The sequence below is a fragment of the Bombina bombina genome, chromosome 4 (genome assembly GCF_027579735.1).
Source record: "Bombina bombina isolate aBomBom1 chromosome 4, aBomBom1.pri, whole genome shotgun sequence".
Taxonomy (NCBI): Eukaryota; Metazoa; Chordata; class Amphibia; order Anura; family Bombinatoridae; genus Bombina; species Bombina bombina.
This window is the reverse complement of record NC_069502.1, coordinates 269,029,133-269,052,932: the sequence shown is the minus strand read 5'-3', so window position 1 is coordinate 269,052,932 and position 23,800 is coordinate 269,029,133.

The following is a 23,800-nucleotide window of genomic DNA, read 5'->3' as shown; positions in this document are numbered from 1 at the left end:
TCTATTAGTGGGGTTAGTCAGATTATAAGGGCTTTAACTTATTAGACCTATTAGTACTAATTGCTTGGTATCTGTTAAATTTTGTGGGGAAGGAAAAACAAAACCCCCTTCATTTAAAAATATATCATACAGCCAAAGTTAACATAACCCACAGCACTTTGTAAGGTACGAAATTGTTGCAGTGATATTAACTATCACTGATTATTGTATCGTCCAAGTTCTTTTAAGTTTAGATGATACAAGGAAAAGTTCATCTACTAGTAAGAGGTGATCATTGACCCAGGGCCCTCCTAGTAAAGACAGTCAATGAGTGTTCTTTAAAGTAAAAAAGAAGAAATACCTGTCTCTTCACCTGGAGTTTTTTAAAAGGACTGTACGGCTAACACCGTCAAAAAGGCAATCAACCTGCCAACACCTCTGCTCCCCCACGCAGCACCGGTGGGGGGGAGCGGAGCCAGAGCCGAGCCTCCACCTGTCTCAGCAAGCCGGCGGACAGACCAGGGTCGAGCCTCCTCCAACTTCGGCAGAACGCCAAACACGCACAGCGCAGGTCGCGCCTACCTCCTGACAATCCTCGACGTCACCGGCTCCGCATACGGAACCTGCCTTCCTCGCAGATGGAGCTGCCCTATCTCCGGCCGGTCAGTGATCCATCCACAACAAGGGCAAGCGGCCAGATCCTCCGCTGTCGACCAAGCTCAGAGCTAACCCAGGCAGGCGGAGATAATGATCCTCTGGTGGAGGTAAGCCCAATCCTCAGAAATTCTTCCCTCTTAACACGGAGGTTGCCGGGCTAGGATTAGAAGTTGTAGCGCTACTAGACCCCCCCCTCACGCAGCACCGGTGGGAGGGAGAGTCTTAGTATCTGTCGCTAGCCTTTTATATACGAAAGTTTCCTTTCTTGCTCCAGGACTTTAGGTGATTTTAAATGAAGATAAAAGTTCATATGCCCTGGGTATTTATCTAAGTTCTCAATTTTAAGGGGTTTGAATTTTTAAGCGATATTACCATGAACAATCAGTCCAGTAAATTGCTGCTATTTGCAGCCCAGTGCGCTGGTAAGGCACTGTCAGAGTGCTGGGAGTAGGATAAGTTTTTCTTTTCCACTTGCTTAAAAGAGCCACGCAGGACAAGGGTTTGAAGCACGCTAAGTTCTGCTAACAGCTCTTACAGGGAAACTGAGTACAGGTGTGTGCACGTCCTTGCACCTGTGCTCCTCCCACCAGCCTCTCTCGATCAAGAGCATGCAATTTTAAGCAACTTTCTAATTTACTCCTATTATCATTTTTTCTTCGTTCTCTTGCTATCATTATTTGAAAAAGAAGGCATCTAAGCTTTTTTTTGGTTTTAGTATTCTGGACAGCTTTTTTTTATTGGTGGATGAATTTATCCACCAATCAGCAAGGACAACCCAGGTTGTTCACCAAAAATGGGCCGGCATCTAAACTTACATTCTTGCATTTCAAATAAAGATACCAAGAGAATGAAGAAAATTTGATAATAGGTGTAAATTAGAAAGTTGCTTAAAATTTCATGCTCAATCTGAATCACGAAAGAAAATTTTTGGGTACAGTGTCCCTTTAATCTTGTTTTTTATTCCTTTAACTATAGAAAAATATTCCCCTGTCATTCTGAATAATCTCCACCTCTCCAGCAAAAAGTTATATATATATATCTGTCAATTGTTTGTAACATTCATAAAAAAACAGCAGTATATACCTCAGCTGAGTTAGCCCTCCCAAATTAAAATGTTAAAATAAACTTTCTTCAGTTGGTTAGATCTTTGTTAGATCAGGTTTGATCAATTGTTGTTTTCAGTAGAACTAGCATACAAGGAGCGGTATTAACAATTATTTGGAGGGAGCATCAGCCCCTTAACAAACATTGGATAATTTTAATTTAATTTAATAGATATTTGTTAGATCAGGTATGGTCAATCAGTTGATTTGTTAGATCTAACATAATAACAGAGATATTATATACTAAATTAGATGGTGGGCCTAGCCCCCCCAAATTAAAAATTCAAACAAAAAATCATTCAGGCTGATAGATATTTGTTAGATCAATTTAGTTCTAGTGTTTAAAATATTAGATCTGACTTGCAAAAGGTGGTTATAATAATCATATCATGGGAGCTTCGGGAAACGATAATTAACCAACCAATATTAATGGCTGGTTATCGCTAACACAAACTTGCGGTAGCAATTAGCAGCACTTATAAAATTAACCAGAGATCAGATCTCAGGTTAATTTTATAAATGTGCCCCAAATGCATAAAAAATACAGTGTAGTGTATTTTGATAAAAAATAAAGATAGCAGCATCTTTATTTTTTTTAATAAAATAACTGCACTAGGAGTATTTTATGGGTAAAGTTAGCGGGAGTGGGTGTTAGAAAAAAAAATAGACTACTGAGAGCTAGCTTAACACATTAGATGAGCTAATGACAAGAGGCTTATATGTGCAGCAACCAATCAGCAACCAGTAGTGTACTGCTGCTCCTGAGCCTACATAGGTATGATTTTCAACAAAGGATGCTTACAGAATGAAGCAAATTAGTTAATGGAAGATAATTGGAAAGTTGTTTAAAACTGCATGCTCTACCTGAATCATGAAATAAATATTTTGGGCGAGATTACATATACGGTGCAGGTTTCAGCGTAACTGCTGAAACCGGCGTCGCCCGTAATTTCACCTCGCACATCAGGGAATCACATAAACCCCTCCGTCAGTTCATAAACTGCAGTAAGTGGTATAAACTAGCGATGTCCAGAAATGTGCGTAAATACAAATTTCTGGAGAAGCCAGTGACTTCTGGCACTTTAGAAACTGCCGGCATCTGACAACCCCTCACATCACAATCTAACTAATTAAACTATTAACCCCTAATCCACCAACCCCCACATCGCAAAGTATCTTATAAGCATATTAACCCCTAATCCGCCAACCCCCCACAATGCAATAAACCTGGGCTGGCGCCCTCCAAAGAATCCATTGTCCCATAGTATCCAGCAGTATAGTGATGGTGGTTCCGAGGTGAACCCGGGGGAGCGGGGGCTTTCCAGGATGTTGTTCGAAAGCCCTTGGTCCCCAACTTCTACAGTTTAAAAAGCAACATGATCCATGGCTGGGGGCCGAAGCTATGGGTGATCAAACGTCCACCGGGAAGGCAACTGGGGAATGGGAGTTGTAGAGGGGGTCACGGAAGCCCCGGTTCCCAAGGGAGCTCCCTTCCAGCAATCACTTCATCTCTTGCCCTCCCCAAGGGGTACCAACCCCCAAAAGAGCGGAGCTCTGGGACAAGGAGCCGCTGGAGCGACCTGGGATAAAGGACACCAGGCATTCGGGAGGATGCAGCCGACCGGCAGTTTCAGGGGCCTGGCCAGCTGAAGAGGGTGGGGGGGTTTTACTGTTAGGGGGGACTTAGTATTTTTTAGAGGTAAAAGAGCTGTTTAACTTAGGGCAATGCCCTACAAAGGGCTCTTTCAAGGACTATTGGTAATTTAATTTAGATTAGGGGGTGTTTTTATTTTGGGGGAGTTTTTTTATTTTCATAGGGATAAGGTTTAATTTTTTTATTTTTGATAATTGTGTTTTTTTATTTTTTGTAATTTTAGATTAATTTAAACTTAGTTTTTTTTATTTTTAAAGTAATGTTAGGTTTTTTATTTTAATTGTAATTTAGTTTTTTTTTTAGTTAATAGTTTTATTAGGTAGATTTTGATGTGGGTGAATGGCGGATTAGGGGTTAATAGTTTTATTAGTTATTGTGGTGGGGGTTGGAGGTTGACAGGTAGATAGATATTGCGCATGCGTTAGTTGTTCATTATTATTTTCAGGGGGTTACGCTGCTTACATTTTCAGCGCAAGGCTTGCTGCATCTGCCTATGTGTGGCAAGGTGAAAATGGAGTAAATTTCTCCATTTTCGCTGTGTAAGTCCTTGCAATGAATATGTGATACCAGATTGCGACGCGGGCAACGGGTGAAATATACGTGCCGCATTTAGGAATTTTATATACAGAAGAAAAAAAACTAAATTGTCAGAGTTAAATTATAAGGAAAATGAGGCAAAATACATAATGAAAGTACATATTATAGTAAGTATAGAAAGTAAGTATTAAGCATAATTTGAGTTCTATTTCCATTTAACCACTGAGAAGCCTCAGAAGTAAATTCCCCGTTCCCAGAAACAAATATGAAATTGATAAGGAAGACTCCAGCAATAAAATAACTGTTTCCAAATCTAATATTAACTCCAAACGTATAGTAAATTGTAATATGAAACCAAATAAATCACATCCACCCTACATAACAATATATTACCTGTAACCCTCCCCAAATGCCCATACTCAAATCACTATCTCAACATTTAATCACATCAGTAATAACTACACACCTCAAATAAATGCACAAACCAGAGTATTGTAAAACAAGGGCCCCAGGCTTATTAAAATAGTAATGTATTAGCTATAAAAAATAATGATTATAACTCCCCAAATCCAGAGTATAACTACATACCTCAAGTCAGATGTCTATAAAGATCCCTCTCAAGGGTATCATGTCTCAAAGAGTAAGAGACAATCATTACCAAGGCGGACCTACTCAACAGAGGGCCCTGGTGCAAAAATAATTTTTTTTGGCATGCAATAGTTATAATATACATTCTGCTCTGTATACTGATTTGTAGGATAGACAGACAGATATGGGCAGCAGATTTGATAGTCCCTAAGTCATGACAAAATCTAAATACACCACTGTTTGTTTGTTTGATCAATGTTGTTTATAACCTTGAGGTTCCTGCCAGATCCATTTCATTCAGTGGAAAGCAGCTTCTAGCTCATTTAGACCTCAGTGTTTAGTGCACGGATAACCGTTTCTGTATTTCTTTTCTGCATTGTTCACTCATAGGACAGGTAAAGAAGGTTTACCATTCTATAAAAACAAACAGGAAATCATCAGTAACATATGCGGTGTATACAACACTTGCACATAGACCCAGATGTGTACATTAGAGGCAGGAATGAGCAAGGGCAGAAAACACAAACAATCTTAAACAGCTTAATCTGCTAGCTTTATCAGGGGTGTGACTACAGGGGTCTCAGAGGAGTCAATTAAGACTGGGTCCACAAATTTAGGGGGCCCATGTGACCCTGCATCCCTTGTCATTGGGCCCACTGAGGTCAAGTTTACACCCCTGAGCTTTATTGCTAAGTCAAATGAGTGTTGCAGACAGGGAAATGTAGAGGAGTGTTGTTGAGTCCTGATAACCATGCAAGCATGATACACTTACACCGTTTAGGATGAAGTTTTTGCAAAAATCTTTTTTTTGTTGTTGATACAAGCATTAAGCAGATTCAGCATATCAGAGTTAAAGTAAATGCACTCAAGGGCCATATTGTAATGTTGGCTAACCTTAGTTTAGCAAATTTTCCAAGTGCATTATCTAGAATTTCTACGTACATGAGAAAGCTATTAAATATCAAAAATCCACACAAAGAAGATAAAAAATAAAATACACTTCTATAGCATCATTCTGCTCTAGCAGTCTTCAGACAGGAAGTCACCAAAGTACGTTTTATTGTGAACATACCGAGCAGTGCAGTGATAAGGAGGGCAGTCTGTCCCACCACCGGGATACAATAGTTAGCTTTAACATTCAGTATATTCTGTAGACAGGTACACTGTGAATGCAAGTGTTCATTAAAAAGCAATAGAAATGAACATATTTAAATATTTCATAAGCATGATGCTTTTTATCAGGCATAACTTAACAGCAGGGATATATACAATATTTATACACGTCTACTATACTCTCAGTGCAGATTTAAACAATTACCAGTTAAATTGTAACAGGTGTTCGTTTTATTTCCCTGTAATCATCAAGGAAAATTGCAGAATACCTAATGCATTTTCTTGTTAACTCTGTTAACTCCACTTTTCATATGAAAATATGGCCATAGATCATGTGGTATTTTTTTTATTGAGGTTTACAAACAGCAATGACATCTAGTTTGCACAGTACAGAATACATATCTAATAAAACAGAAAGGTCATAGGCATTTGTATACATGTTAGCATATTAAAGGGCCAGTCCAAACATCATATCCATGAAGGTCTATCCATAGATTTCAGACTGGCCACATGTTAAGTATAGATGGGGGGTAGAGACTGGGAGAAATGTTAATAGGGCCACACTTGGACCCAATACTATGGTGAAATACTCTTTACCCTTAAACAGCCCCCTAGAATAAACAAACAGATAAAAGTTAGACATACCCCAACTAAGAATTTGTGGCCACTCTTGGACCACGAGTTTTGAGTATAGACAGGGGATAAAGATTGGGGGAAATATTAACAGGTCCACTCTTGGACCCATTCTAGAATTACAAAATAAAAGATATATAGGCCACTTTTGGGCCTCTATATGTTGTTTAGCGCAACATATATTCTGAGTATTATTCCTGATATATGTGTATAGTAAGAAGTAACGAAAAGGAGGAGCAACTATGGTAAGCTAGATAAGTCCCATATAAATGTAGATGTCAGCCCTTGATTAGGCCCTAAAGCCATAATAGTTTTACCTCCTGTTAGCTACATCATTCTAGAAAAGGAGGTGGCTATAAAAGCTGAGCTATGACCCTAGTGAATTTTGTCAGAGCATGTGTGCGGGCAATAATATCGTAACAGATATGTATATTCCAATATCACTAACTTCTGTACGTGTAGGCGAGAAACTATAGGGACTACACGGCCATTAATTCTAAATTTGCCGTATACAACATATCAGACATAAGACAGTATATCGCATAGGTATGTTGCTAGCAATTACACTTACCCTGTGTAGTATGCCTTTATATCACATAGTATATACCCATTGGGTAGGCTTACTAGCTGAGAGATATCCATATCAACAGGATCCTAAGAAAAAACCTAATATAAGGTTATCATATTGTGTACACTCTAAGATATTATATCTAATCCTTAACAAAATAGTATTAGGGTATTGTGCTGCTACACAATGAAAACATTAAATGGCTCACAGTTAACTAGACTAAGCGTAAATGTAATCTATAGCATAGCGATACCAGTCATTGCAGCCGTCCACAACTAGTACATAAGTATAGGTCCTTGATGTTCAATAACTGGCACACCTAAGCAAACTCTCCAATACGCGCTTTACACATACTGTTAACTTGAAATATAACATGATGCAAGATGCATGTGACAGTGACTATATAGATCTAAAATCCATGAATCCGAAAGGCCTGGTAGACTCTGCCTCCCCGGCCGCTGACACCAGAGCCCCAGCCCATCACCCTAGCTATAAAACTCAGCAGTATATGAAAAATAAATCACACACAGCCTGCCCCATCTAGGAAAAAATACAGATGCACATGTAGACAAACAATATATACACGGATACATCAGGGTATGAGGTTGAACTCTGGAGGTGGCCAGCTAAAACAACATATGAAGTGCACATGGACCCACATTGCATCAATATAAAAAGTATACTTGTGGGGGGCGGAGCTTGATGTCGAAGCGGCAGGATGTGTTGTGGAGGAGCTCCTCACTTTTTTACATATTTTCAGTGCTAATTCACTGAGTTTATGTATTATAATAGTATTGAAGGGGAAGCTAACCTCTGTAGCTTATTCTTGACCTATGTTCTTCAATGAAAATTTTGTAGCCATCGTCAAAATTTGTATTAGCTGTGGGGCCTATAGAGTCAGTCCAGATAATGGCATCTGGTGAAGTTTGTGACGCCGCATACTACTCCTTCCAGATGTTTGAGCTATAGGCTTACACTCAGGGGACTACTACTATTTTTACAGCTATCCTATACTAATATCTTTACCAGGTATGATGGAGGACATCGCACATGTGCTGTACGAACATTTTGCACAAATCGAATTGGCAGTGCTACGAAGCATTGCTTGCTCGATACAGATCAAAAAGCCTGGGGAGCTCCAAAACTTTGACGTAGTGCCATTACCCTCAAAATTGACGATGTTTACGGCCCAACAAGGATGGGTCATTGCTGAGTTAACATGGCAGGATCAGGTCTCGGGGGATAAGGCCGAACCCCGGGAATGGGTCGCTGACCATTTTGTCCAAACAGAAGACCCGCAGGATAATCCAGTGTACCTGACCGGTATGATGAGATCGGCAGCGAGGGGCCCTAGCTGTTTGACTGCTGAATGCCGGCTATTGCACTGGCTAACTCGTATGGAGGTGGCCGATGTGTGTTCATCTAGTACAACCATATGTGTCACATCGGCTATACTATTACAGGAGATTTGCTCCTGAGAGGCTTCGGAGTTCGACCAATCTGTTTTATTGCACCCATATGCTGCTCTTTTGGGGCAAGCTTTTTGGAGCACTGGCGTGGGATAGGTGAATATGTCCCACTTGGGAGTAACTGCATCTCAGTATTTTTGTGATTAATCACTCAGATTTCTTTTATATACTACTGCTGCCTGGACTGGAACACTTTATGACGGCAGTAATGCCTGATGTCCTAAATTTTGGTCACTCTGTCCTGAGACTTATACTATCATTCTCAAAACGTTGCCTGTTTGTTATGTGGACTCACGTTTGTTAATAGACTGTTAGTGGCAAGTTTAATATTTCAATTTTCTTGATTTTAGTCTACATACTAATGCTAATGCTTATATGTGATGTTTTTTACCTAGATTTATAGCTATGAGATATGTGTTTAGTGATGGTTTACTGCCCTGATATAAGGGTAATATCTTTATGCCCAACATACACTGTTTTCCTGTTGCCGTGGTTAGGTATATTGTATTGAGGACTTTATGCATGCTTAAAGTATAGTGACTGTACTAGCCTCTCACAGGCTCACACTGAAACATTTAAGTATGCCATACTAGCTATGGGCATATTTTTTTAAAGCTATAGTCCTGCAGAAAATTAACTCCTATATTGGCCTAACGTTTATTTAGTTTTGTACATTATATTCTGCAGGAGGGTTAATGATACAACTAGTATGAACCCAAGGTATTACTTTTGAAAATGTACCAAATGTCTGTCCACAAAATATAGCTATGCTTGACTTGTATTCTGATCTACCATGATATGTTGTTAAATATCTGCATCTTGGTTGCAATGAGCTAGAGACCTATACTAGCATTTAATTTATAGCCAGAGTTAGTTCAGTGTGTTGAGATTGAATTTGTATTTTGTCTTACTTTATCAGCCTATACACATAGCCTTTGACCCTGTTAGATCAAAAAGAGACAAAACCGTCATAATACATATATTATCTTTCAGGTGCAACCGCCCCACATTCATAAGTCACCCTGTCTCAGAAAATGTTAGAGTCTAAAATGTAAGCCGGCCAGTTTATACTGCTAGGCGAGTCTAGATGAAGAAATTTTATTTAAATTCTTGTCGTAGTGTTTGTTAGTTACTGCTGGATACTATAAGATGATGTTTTATCTACTAGTTGTTAAAATGTACTATCTCATATACAAATATCTGAGAGGCAGTCATATCAGTCTTCAGGTCTCCTAATAAGTGGTCATTAGAGTTGGTCTATTATATAGCCATTATTGTATTGTGATGTCCACCAATTACCTAACTATACCTACTTTATGCATATTATAGGACTTTGGTGCTTGGTGTTCAAGATATAGTTTAGTATTTTATTTTGTTCGATTGCACGTATATATATATATGTGTGGTCCTGAGGGGCGCAACTGCCTATAAGTTAATTTTAGGATACCTTTGCTATGAGAATATATTCATAAAGTCCGCCCTGAGTCCATGGTCTTCAGAATAGTGGCTCTGCCCTCCCCCACAAAATTGTTTACTGGTTAAACATAGGAACGCAGATTCCATTGAACCTTTCCCTTTAAATTTTTTTAATCTTGTGTTACACTTATGAAGCAAATATATATAGCGATCATTTTAGATGGTCTGAGATCTTGAGATATATCCATAGTTCAAAAGTGATGTGCTGCTAAAAGTCTATAGCCAGTATACCTTATATGAGGTGACATATATACCAGTCAAGAGCTGTTGACCAAAGAACAGCTATCCCCTATATATTCTCAGGCCAATTGATCCTCTTACATTTAATCGCTCTTATGCTTCTTCAGTTTTATAGTATCCTTACCACTATTATATCCCTCCTAATATTCTGTTTATAATAGATGTGATGAAGGTCCAATTAGGGCCTTCCCTTCATATGGAGGTTGGAAAACCGAGGATTAACACTTGATATGGGTTTACTCTATTCTTCAGGTATTACTTTGAGTGCTGTATACAGTATTGTATTCCTTCTGTTTTGTATCTATTACTCATATACCTTAATGCTTGTATATTACTTTATTGTTCTGGAACACATTGTATGTGTAAATTTTGTTGCTTCATGTCAGATTACCTGTATGTTTATTTTTGATCCTCAATAAAAAAATAAAAAATAAAAAAAAAACTATACTTGTAGACAACAACAATGGGCAATGCAACAGTTAGTAGCAGCACAAACTAAAAACCAATGGGATCTGTGAACAATAGCTGCCCCTCACCAGTTGGAGAAATCAAGTACCATTGGCCTATATCAGACTCAGGGTAGCAACATCTTTACTATTAAACTTGCACAGTTATATCCTAATGAAAGGCCTTAGAGACAAGAGCTACGTGCTCCCTCCCTAACACATCGTTAAATAGTGGATACAGTCATATAAGCAATGTAAGCTATGGTCTTACAAATTATATATTCAAGAGGAAATAAAACTCCCAACATACAATAAAGCAGAATGTCATAATTGCCCATACAGTGATCCCCCAGTTAGTACCAAACTCTTTCTGGAGGTGCAGGTAGTTTAGCCCTTACAAGTGTCATTAATGAATGTCCTACTCAATCTGGAGAATTAGGGAGTCGCTGCTGGGCCAAGATTGTACAGTCCATAATCTAGGTTCTTACACGACACCTGCTCACAGTCATCTTTGTGCCAATCGCTCCCAGCCCATGCAGATTCCATCACCCACAGCAATTATTTATGGGCAGGAGGCTCATGCCACCCCTATCCTCTTCGTGATGATACACAGGGGAAATTCCCATAGCATCCATGGCCCCCTCAGTAGAATCAACGCCACTTCTCATAGATGCCAAAGCCGGGTCTTGTCTCCACTGCTGACAGCAAATATCCAGCATAGCGATCTCAGCGTGGCTAATGGAAGCTGGCTGTTCAGCCGCAAAGGCCTCAGGTCATTTCCTGGTTGTAGGCACTACATGCTCCACCATACCTTCTCCTAGATCCAGACAAGGGGAGCCAATTTGAACCATGTTGTGCAGCTGTCTTGTTCTGTTCCCCTTTGTCTCATAGACCTCTGGGCTTGAGCGCCTTAAATCTGATACATGGTCTGTGTTCCGCTGTTTATCGGCTTGCTGCGCAGTAGGGGATGTCACAGTTCGGTCAATCCTTTCACATATCTTGCTCCCACGTTCTTCTATTAGAGCCTGAATTAGTACAAGTAGCTCCTCCATATTATAGGAGTTATTGAGAGGACCTCCTGTGTTCTCTCTGTACCTGGTATCCCAGGGGGTGCTGAGTACCTTCTCTAACAGAGGTGCCTAGGTTCCCAGCGGTCCTGCCTGAAAGACTTGCCATATAAAAGGGGCAATATAGATATCATCCGATGCAGTAGATGTTCTTCTGTAAGAAGTACAATGGTGGATGATTTGCAAAAACAATGATTACACAGCTGAGTGTGAATCCCTAAGCAGAGTCCTCAGATTAGCGACCATCTTGGGCCAGAGCCCGGACATGCCCCCTGATCAAGTGGTATTTTTTAGAAACAAATACACACACACTCAAACCTTATGCATTTCAAGTTTTAGATCTAACAATAAAAATGGTTTAGTTACCGATTAAGGTTTTATTGTGTCTTCACATAAATTGCTGTGCAAAGTTATAAACTAATTGAATAGCATTTTTTTTATAGAATAACACAGCAGATAGAAGGTAATTTGAGGTTTGGTATTCGCTACTGAAGTGTTGCTGAACCACTGGCACGTCACCCTAGGCCACTGGTTTTTAAACCTGTCCCCAGGCCTCCCCAGCAGGTCAGGTTTTCAGGATTACCTTGGTTGAGAGCAAGTAAAATAAATATGCTTACTAATCAGCTGATTATTTCTCCATCTGAGAAATCCTCAAAATATGGCCTGTTAGGGAGGCCTGAGGACAGATTTGAAAACCAGTGCCCTAGGCCTATCTCACATTCACCTAGATTACGAGTTTTGCGTTCATGTTTCAACGCTGAAAAAATGGCCATTTCAGTGTTAAAACAGCAACGCAGCCATTACGAGTCTTGTCAATATAGCTGTACCGAAGTCTTTTAGCCTGTAACGCAACGTCAATCCCACACTCAAAAAAATGAAATTTTTTCATGGGATTCCCAAAGCGCTGCCATTACGAGTTTTGCTGTGAGGCTAAAAAGCTTGCGTTACACCCTATACCGACACGATCCATACCGCCATCTGAGAGCACAAAACTCATAACTAAACTGTTACAAAGTACACTAACACCCATAAACTACCTATAGACCCCAAAACGGAGGCCCTCCCGCATCGCAAACACTATATTAAATTTATTAACTCCTAATCTAACCCTATTCCGCCGCTCCCCAACATCGTCGCCACTATACTAAAGTTATTAACCCCTATTCTCCCACACCCCAACATTGCCGCCACTAAATAAAGTTATTAATCCCTAAACCTCTGGCTTCCCACATTACTACAACTAAATAAACCTATTAACCCCTAAACCGCCCGCCCCCCACATCGCCAAAAACTAAATTAAACTATTAACCCCTAAACCTAACAACCCCCTAACTTTAAATTAAAATTACAAGATCCCTATCTTAAAATAAATAAAAACTTACCTGGGAAATAAAAAAAACCTAAGTTTAAACTATAAATTAAACTAAGATTCCTAAGACTAGACTAAAATTAAAATAACTATCAATTAAATAAATTAAATTACTCATTAAAAAAAACTAACACAACTAAAAAAATGAATCTACAATTACAAAAAATTTAAAATACTAAATTACAAAAAATACTAAATTACAAAAAATAAAAAAATACTAAATTATCATGGTAAATACAGTAATTAAAAACAAAATTATCCAAAATAAAAACAATTACACTTAATCTAATAGCCCTATCAAAATAAAAATAAAAACCTAGCCAAGAATAAACTACCAATAGCCCTTAAAAGGGCTTTTTGTAGGGCATTGCCCTAAAGAAATCAGCTCTTTTCCCTGTAAAAAAAATACAAAGACCCCCCCAACAGTAAAACCCACCACCCAACCAACCCCCCAAAATAACAAACGTAACTCTAAAAATCAGCCAATAGGAATGAGAGCTGTTTAAATTCTATTAGCTGATTTGAACAGCCAATAGGATTTTATCAGCCCTAATTCATATTGGTTGATTTAAATTTTTCAGCCAATAGGAATGCAATGGTACCCCCAGTATAAAAGGGGTACCTTGCATTTGAATCTTTAATGTGCGGCGGACGATCGCATGAAGAGGACCTGCATGTCAGATTGATGGACCTCCGCCTTGGACCTTCGCCTGGAACTCCGCCTCCGCGTATCAACCACTCCGCCTCCGCAGGGATGAAGATGATACCGGTCCCTCGATGGATGAAGATGGAGCCGCCTGGATGAAGATGGAGCCGCTGGGATGAAGATCGTTCAAGCTGGACTTCAGCAACTGTGAGTACCTAAAGAGGGGAACCCCGCCTCTGCGTATCAACTGCTCCGCCTCCGCAGGGATGAAGATGATACCAGTCCCTCGATGGATGAAGATGGAGCCGCCTGGATGAAGATGGAGCCGCTGGGATGAAGATCGTTCAAGCTGGACTTCAGCAACTGTGAGTACCTAAAGAGGGGTTAGTGTAAGGTTTTTTTAAGTTTTTTTTTGGGTGGGTATTTTTTTTAGATTAGGGTTTGGGCTTTTCTTAAAAGAGCTGAATGCCCTTTTCAGGGCAAGAAAAAGATCCAAATGCCTTTTTAAGGGCAATGCCCATACAAATGCCCTTTTCAGGGCAATGGGTTTGTTTTTTTAGTTAGGTTTTATTATTTTGTGGGTTTGAGCGGTGGGGGTTTGCAATGTTAGGGGGTGTTTGTTTTTATTTTTTAGAAAAAGAGCTGATTTCTTTAGGACAATGCCCTACAAAAGGCTCTTTTAAGGGCTATTGGTAGTTTATTAAAGATTAGGGTTCTTTTATTTTGGGGTGTTTTTTTTTTTAAACAGGGTATTAGAATAGGAATAATTTTTATTATTTTGAATAATTTGTATGCTATTTTGTGTAATGTTTTTTTTTTTCTTTTAGAATAGCCATTTTTTTTATTTTTAATGGGCAGCAAAAGAGCTGAATGCCCTTTTAAGGGCAATACACATACAAATGCCCTTTTCAGGGCAATGGGTAGATTAGGTTTAACTTTATTTTTATTATGTGGGTTTGGGGGGTGGGGGTTTGTATACTGTTAGTTCAATGCCCTACAAAAGGCCCTTGGTAGTTTACTATAGATTAGGTTTTTTTTATTTTGGGGTGTTAGAATATAATTTATTTTATTGTTTTTGATAATTTCGTTTGTTATTTTTGGTAATGGTAGTTTTTTTTATTTTTTGTAAATTTTAGTTTTTTTTTTTGTAATGTTAGGTTTTAGTGTAAGGCAGCTTAGGTTTTACTTTTATGTCACAGGTAAGTTTGTATTTATTTTAACTATGTAGTTAGTAAATAGTTAATAACTATTTACTAACTAGCTTAGGTTTTATTTTTATTTCACAGGTAAGTTTGTTTTTAGTTTTAAATAGGTATTGGTGTTAGGGTTAGGGTTACGGTTAGGTTTAGGGTTACGGTTAGGTTTAGGGTTACGGTTAGGGTTAGGTTTACGTTAGGTTTAGGGGTTAATATAGTTTAATTTAAGTTGTTGTGATGTAGGGGGCTGGCAGTTTAGGGGTTAATAGGTTTATTTAGTGGTAGTGATGTGGGAGGCCAGAGGTTTAGGGGTTACTAACTTTATTTAGTGACGGCGATGTCGGGGAGCAGCGGAATAGGTGTTAATATTTTTATATTAGTGTGGGCGATGTTGGGGTGCGTGGGAATAGGGGTTAATAACTTTACTATAGTGGCGGCGATATCGGGAGCAACAGATTAGGGGTTAATAGATTTATTTCGGTGGCAGCGATATCGGGAGTGGCAGATTAGGGCTTAATAACATTATGTAGGTCTCTGCAATGTTGGGGGCAGCAGATTAGGGGTGTTTAGACGTGGGGTTTATGTTATGGTGTAAGGTTTAAACTTAACTTTTTTTTCCCCATAGACATCAATGGGGTTGCGTTACGGAGCTTTTCATTCCGTGATCGCAGGTGTTATTTTTTTTTCTAACACTCTCTCCCCATTTATGTCTATGGGGAAAGCGTGCACGAGCACGTTAAAGCAGCACTTGTATTTTGTGCGATATGGAGCTCAACGCAACCATATCACGTGCACAAGCTGGCTTTTCCAAAACTCGTAATGGCAGCGCTATGGAGGGTGAAAAAAACGCAACTTTTGTTGCGTTCGTTTCACACCCTCTATAGTGCAAAACTTGTAATCCAGGTGATTATTTTCTATTTTGCTTACGGAGTGACAACTAGGGAATCCATCCTTTTCATTTTACTACACTTTTACAGAAAGTTGATTTAACATAACTTCATCCAGTATAGATTGTGTGTTTGTATAATTTATTTAACAATTTGTATTCTATGTCCAGTACTTTGTGTGATTAAGAATCCACAAAAACATTACTCGAACGGGTTTATCTTTTTGTAACTCAGCAGCTATAGCTGTACATGTTGGGTAAAGGTTTTAGAATATTGCTTCAGATGTGGTAAATTTGGAAATGTTTGGGCAAATTTCCCTGTATATAAATGATCATGGAAATATAGTGGTCCTGGAATGGAGTTGTACATTAATTTTGTACTATAGAGAGGACATTTCACAGTTTCATTATTGGGATATCAGACATCCCAACTCTCCCTGAAGTTCAGGGAGTCTCCCTCATTCTAATAGCGGCTCCCTGGCGCCCGCAAATGAAATGCAATCTCCCTGAAACTACAAGTATCATGATCCAACGTGGCCCAAATTCAGAATCAATGTTTCTTTAAGGAATGCCTTTAGGTGCGGTGACGGGCTGGGACGCAATGGAACCCTCAAAGCATGCATCAGTAACCTAAAAGCCCCCACTGATTTTAATAAAATAAAACAAAAATACTACCTTATTTACTGCACATAATTAAAATTTGTATTCTAAAATATTTAAGCATTCAACAAGCGTACGGTCACTGGAAAATAGGTTTGTTGTATGTGGTTGTGCAATCAAACTACTGCCCTGCCCCCTGTATGGCCCACCCCTTTCCCAATATTGATTGTTAGCTTTATAAAAGATAACAGTATATATTACACCTTCTGATACCATAAACACTTCTTTATAAACTAAATATAGGATATACGTTGCACCTTCTCCTACCCTCACCCCTGAAAACGCAGGGTCCAAAGGGCAGGAACAATTTCAGCAATAGTTGGGGACATTGAATGTATGACGGAAGGCATTCCAGGCAGGGTATGGATGTTGCATGGCTGCTTGGATGCTGTTTGGTAACATAGATATTGATCTAAGAGATATTAGGATAAAAGGGAGTCAAGTACCAGGAGTGTATGAGCTGCAGTTTACGTTAAGTTACAGTGGGCAGTGCCCAGCTGGCATAGGAAGCTCATCTTCATTCGCCCCAGCCAATGTGTGAGTCATATAGGACAAGACTTAATGTTTATTGCTAAGCAGTTAACAAACAATGACGCTTCCCCTAATGGATGTACGTTATCTCCCTTGCTAGACAGAAGATAGTACTATCGTAGGGAAATGCTGTTTGTTCTTCCATAATGAGGTAATAATAGACACATTGATCATCTATGAGTTATCAAGCCTTCAAAACTACTATTTAGTTAGTCTGAATTCCCCATAAAATTGGTATTTAGGATGGGATGCCATCAGTGTGTGTGTGTATGAGTAATTGCTGCTATAAAGGCAAATCATTAACATATTGTTCTTTTAAAGCAGAGTTGTTCAACCTTTTAAATGAGGGGCCACATTAGAATGTTTTCACTTGTAATGCAGTTGATACTAGCAAACCCTATTAAGACAAATATATTTAAATAAATAAATATCATAAATAAACAAGGTTTGCATGAACATCTGTTAACAGGATAAGAAACATAACTTACATATACACACAGACAGACCCTGTTGAATGTAATGACCTGTTGTGGAATACAGGGGTGTAAGTATCAGTGTTTATTACATTTTTGTATTTCTTCAGACACTGGGAAACCTACTCCCCCCCCAAAAAAAAACAAAAAAAAAAAACTTTATCTCATAATTGAACCCTCAGTAGCAAACAAGGATCACTGATTTGTAATAAAATCAATAAATACATTATTTGGGGAGCATAAGACTGGGTAAGCATAACGCTATAGAACAATTATTTAAAGTGTGCTGCCCTAGGTACAGAGCTGTACACTACTGGTAGGTGTCTATTACTCCCCTGTTGGGTATCCAATGGGTTAAATGATGATTACTTCTTTGTGGCCTCATGAAACTAGTATGACAGTGAGAGTTAGGAGAAACCAATTTGCATTGTAAAACACTAGGGAAAACCAACAGGTGTTGCATAGCATTACTGTCTGTTCACCTCTCCCACATCATGTTCATACTAACGCCTTTAAACTACACTGTTTTACTAATTGTTTTCTTGGCGTGTGAGGATGCTCTAATTGCTGCAGAGTTAAACATTCATTTTGTGTGAAGTGTTACAGGAGATGAATCAAGCACCCTAGTGCGAGGGCATGAAGCGAAACTAGTATGTTTTTATCAAAGAGCCATTTTATTATGACTTCCTGCTATTTTTAGGTTTGTTTCAAATCATAACCTCTTGTTTTGGCATTTATTTTATACAAGCAATTTTCTCTCTTATTTTATGTTTATTGGTATCCCTTTTGTAATATTAGAAAAAAAAATTCCTATTTGTAGTGTGTACTTTTAACTAGAGAAGAGTTTTAATGTTTTGCAAATTAATGCTTTTATATTATTATCGAAAACGATTTGTGCATATTATTTAAAGAAACCTTTTTTAGAGCATTCTAATATGTATGTGTTTGTGTGTGCAGTTGTTTTTTTTCCTCTGCTTTTTTAAAATTGTTTTTAAATTTGTGGGGTGTGTCACTTTCTACCAATAGAACTGTTGGAGTGTCCTTATCAGCCAATGATCTCTAATCCGATGCACAATAAAAATGTGTTGAGTTTGCAATCTCTGCTCATGCTTTTCACAATTCTGTGATGCTGATAACTATTAAAGAGGACATCAGTCTAATGAGAAGATGGTTTGGGAACAAATCTTGTATGAAAGGTATAGATAAGATGCCTAATAGCTCATTTAATAGCCAATTTAAATATAAAGAGAAACACTACACACGGCAGGACTACTAACTATACCAAACATTGCTGTATTGCATTGCTGTAACAACATTGCTGTATTGCCTTAACTGACACAATACAGTCTTAGACCTAATCATTGTTTTATTGGGCTACTCAGTTCAAGTTGTTTGCGAATTTTGTGGAACTGTGTCAAGTCATTGACCTACATTCAATAAAACCCTTTTGTAAAACTAAAAGAGCATAGAGCAGCATCTATCTTGTAACTGTCCAGCTCTTGGTGCAAAGAAAATGCTACAGGACATACACATTGAATTAAAATAAATAAATCTCCCTCTCTAAAACTGTCCACTCATATAAAAAAGAAAACTTGAAATCAATTAAAGGGACATTGTACTCTAAAATGTCCTCCCCATTAAAGGGGCATACAATTTTAAACAGCTTTCCAATTTACTTAGGGCTAGATTACAAGTGGAGCTCTAAATTATCGTGATAATTAACCTGTCATTACAAGTGGCTGGTTATTGCTACCGCAAGCTTGCGGTAGCAACTAGCGCTTCGGAAATTAACAAGAGATTAGATCTCTGGTTAATTTTCTAAAAGTATCCGAAATGCCCTCAAAATAGAGGGCATTATAGTTTTTTTATTACAAAAAAAGTAGAATTTAAAAAAAAAAAAAAAAAAAAAGTAACTGCACTAGGCAGTTTTGGGGCGTTAAAGTTGGTGGGAGTGGGGTGTGAGGAAAAAAAGGCACTGAAAAGCGCTTTTACATTGCGGTCCTTGGGAAATGTGTGTTCTCATAGACCTCAATGTAAATATATGTTTATATACATATATATGTATGTGTTAATATGTGTATATACACATATTAACACATAAATATATATGTATATATATTAATATACATATATATTTCATTTTTCCGTGTTTAGGTTCTGTGCCGTGTCTGATGGCATCAGATGAGGCTCCCATAGAAGCCTATGGAAGCGCGCTCATGTGTGCGCAATGCTTCCTAGCATTATCACATTATCGTGCGCTGGTATGACAAAGTGGAACACTAATATGCACTAGTAATATTGCAACATAGCAATATCGCGATGCGTTCATTTTTTGCGTGCATTAAAATTTGAAAGTAAATGCGATCTCTCCAGCACAATCAAATTTAACGTGTGTCTGGTTGGCATGACTGAAGACCTTGCGTAAATGGTTAGCGCTAAAATAAAAGTTGCACCAAACACATAAATACACTATCTGATAAAAATCATTAATAAATATTAATAGTGTTCAAAGGTATTTGGCCATGTATTTGACTGCAAAGGGCTATAATTCCAAGGTTCTTTATATAAGGGAAAATGTTCTTTGTATTTTTAAAATAATATTCATATATATATATATATATATATATTGCAAATATATATATACAGTATATATATATATATATATATATATATATATATATATATATATATATACAAAATCGTGTTGTTTCCGCTGTTTGGGGAGTACTACATGTGGTGGACTCACCACAGGAAATCACTTTAGCCATCCATGCTCAACAAAAAAATACAAGATTCGACATAAAGTGACCTGCACCACAAAATTCATAGTTTACCTGCTCCACTGTGTTTGCGGAATGTTTTATGTGGGCAAAACGGTGAATGACCTTCGAACTAGAATGGCCAACCACCGTTCAGCCATATGGGCAGCCCTAGATAAGGGAACTTCTGATCAGCCTGTGGCCAGACATTTTGTTGAAGCAGGACATAAGGTTACCGATCTCAAGTACATTATCATTGACCACATCCCTCCCCCCACCAGAGATGGTGACAGGGCTAAAACCCTCTTGCAAAGAAAGGCGAGGTGGATTTTCGATCTGGGAACTATGACCCCTAGGGGTCTTAACGTACACCTGGACTGGCACTTCTGCCTATAGTGTCCCTACTCTGGTATTGCCACTGCATGAATCATTAATGTGATTGTACCTTCCCAATTAAGCATCAATTAATTACTAATCTTGTGTAGTATACATGGCACATGAGCCATATATGGCTTATCATCTTTGAATATTTCACCATGTGTATTATGGATTATTCTCATGTTTATATTGTGTATCCAAATAGAGGGTAAGAGCATTGTAACATGTCTGATTTGATTTAAATTTACTTGAGGCATTATGTCAACATTGCTGTATTCACCCCATACATATGTTACTATTTTTAAAGGCCCCCAACTTGTTACATTACTCTTCATTTTGATTACTTGTGGCCACGACTAACCTGTATACTTAAAGGGACAGTCAAGTCCAAAAAAAACTTTCATGTTTCAAATAGGGCATGCAATTTCAAACAACTTTCCAATTTACTTTTATCACCAATTTTGCTTTGTTCTTTTGGTATTCTTAGTTGAAAGCTAGACCTAGGAAGGCTCATATGATAATTGCTAAGCCCTTGAAGGTTGCCTCTAATCACATGCTTTTGTATTTGCTTTTCACAGCAGGGGAGAGCTAGTTCAGGTAAACCCTATAGATAACATTGTGAGCACGCCCGTGAATTGTGGCAGACACTGCACTTATTGGCTAAAATAAAAGTCAATAGATAATAAATAAAATGTCATGTGATCAGGGGGCTGTCAGAAAATGTTTAGATACAATGTAATCACAGAGGTAAAAAGTATATTAATATAACTGTGTTGGTTATGCAAAGCTGGGGAATCGGTAATAAAGGGATTATCTATCTTTTAAAACAACAAAAATTCTGGTGTTGACTGTCCCTTTAACCATAATAGACAAGTGTCTACACCTGTACCAACCCATCTATCTAATTGGAGACTTCACTTCTAGTATCAGACGACATTAAGCTTATTAACTTATGTCTGTAACTTGGGTTGATCAATGCATTAACTTTTCTACTATAGGCACTTTTAGTGTAAACATGCTCCGTACATATTATTTCACATATTATTTCACACATTGTTATGTTTATGCTGTATGCTTGCTGCTAGATTTTCGGCTTTTTAAGAGGACAGTGTCATATAGTAGTTTTGTCTTTAACAATTACTATGTGGTGTCCTGTTAATAGCATATGTTTAACTGTAAGACGCAATCAAATGGTGGATTGATTCTATACATTAGCGAGACGTCTCATCAGGCACAGGTTCTAGCAAGTCAAATGATTGCTTCTGGTATTACTACGGAATCTTCAACAGCTGTTATTGTTTTTAACCTTCGCACTAGGCAATCGCGGCTTAGCATCTGGTTGCCATGGTAACACGCATGACGTTTACGTCACGTGACGCTATGCAACTTCCGGTTTGCGGTCATGATTGCCGGCCAGTGGTGATAGATTAGCAGGGGTATATAGGAGGGTAAGTTTCTGTAACTTTGTATGCTTATTTTGAAAACAGGGGTGACCCGGAAACGTCAATAAATACATTGGTATTTTTGGATACAAGACCCTGTGAGTGACTCCTTCTTCAACTGCTTTATATTCATATTGATATATAGATATATGTATATAAAAATATCAGATATATAGAAAAATTTATTTAAAAAATAAAAATAAGAAGGCGGAGCCAACAACGGAGCTGACAGGCAGCAATAGAGTGTAGCTCCTCAATTACGAGAGGAGCTTTCCTAGCAAAAGTCACCTTTTTGTAGTGAAAGAGCCCCCTTTCTTCCCACCCCCACCCCCTATTATGCCCTGGACCCTAAATATCGAGACTAAGGGACCCACATTGAGCTCATCAGTGGACGATTCCTCCACACAGACCCCCCAATAACGGCGAGACAAAGTCCAACTGAGCCCGATTCTACAAACCCTCACCTCGCTTGTCTGAGGATCTGTGGTAGATCTGCAACACCTTGCCGCTTTTTTTGGCCTACACTCTGTCTTTACTACCAAGTCAGTGAGTTCAGATATGCGGTGCTAGTGCCCTGCAAGTAGGGGTGCCGGACAGACTCCCCCAGTTCCAATCCCAGTTAAGGAATCCGCCATTTTTAAGGTAATTTTATATACCACACTCAGTTGGTTAGTTATCAGAACATCCCCCTCAATATGGTGCACAACATGAGGAAAAATCAGAAGCACCAAGAAAATCCTAAGAGAACGCTGAATGATCATTTCAATAGTAAAATTCTCTCGGATCAAGAAGGAGGAGACACTACCGCTTCTTATAGCAGAACGTCTAAACCTGATCACTCTTTTAAAGAGCGCCCTGGGCTTTCACAGTCAACTATTCTTGATTCCGTTAAAGCCTTGTCCGACAAAATGGACTCTCATTACACCTCCCTTAAGCAATCAGTGAGTAAACTCAAGAGGGATATCTCCTCTTTGGGGGAGTGTACTGAGACGCTTGAAAGGAAGCACGAAGATCTTAACATTGACCACATCAACCTCTGGTCATAGTCCCAAAACCTGGTGGAAGAGATAGCAGACCTTGAAGCTAAATTGGCAGATCTAGAAGATAGATCTCGCCGTAATAATCTTCGGATTCGGGGGATACCTGAGGACATCAGCACGATGGAACTACCCAAATACCTCACTGTATTCTTCAAAGAATTACTTGGACCCTCCAAGAACAAGAGTTGCTTATAGATAGGGCCTATAGAGCCCTTTGCCCCCGAAATTCATCTTCAGACACCCCTTTCCTTAAGTGGGGGGATGTTCCCCCCTGGCCCCCCCCTTCATTTCCACTTCCTGCTACATATTACACAAAACCAATTCTCCCCCTTACACCCTCCTTCACTGTTTGTTCCTGTAGCTCCATACCATAACGATACACATAGCCTCTATAGAGACCACATTACCTATACTCCGCCTCTCTCATATACCCCCTCCCTTAATCCCCTGCCATATGAAAGCGGCTCTGGACTGCTGACTCTCCTCCACTAAAAACATACTTATTACAGTATAGTTATATATAATATATCTTTGAGATCTCTACTGATACGTTAGTTTACCCATTAATTGGGTGCTCCAGCCTGTTGGGTTGATAGTAGGTCTACATTTTCTTCCCTTGTCATACACAAAAATCTCCCCTATTTCTTGGTCTGACCATGACACCTTGACCCTATCTCTTGGCCCGCACATAACAGCTACCATTTCTCGCTCGGGGCATCTAAAAGATCATTTAGTTACAGATCCTACCCTCAAGCTTAAATTTCAGAGAAGATCACTGAATTTCTTTCCATTAATGATAACCTCCAGACCTCAACTGAGACCCTTTGGGCTACACTTAAAGCCTTCCTTAGAGGACATTTTATTACAGTCGATACAGATTTATGCAAAAA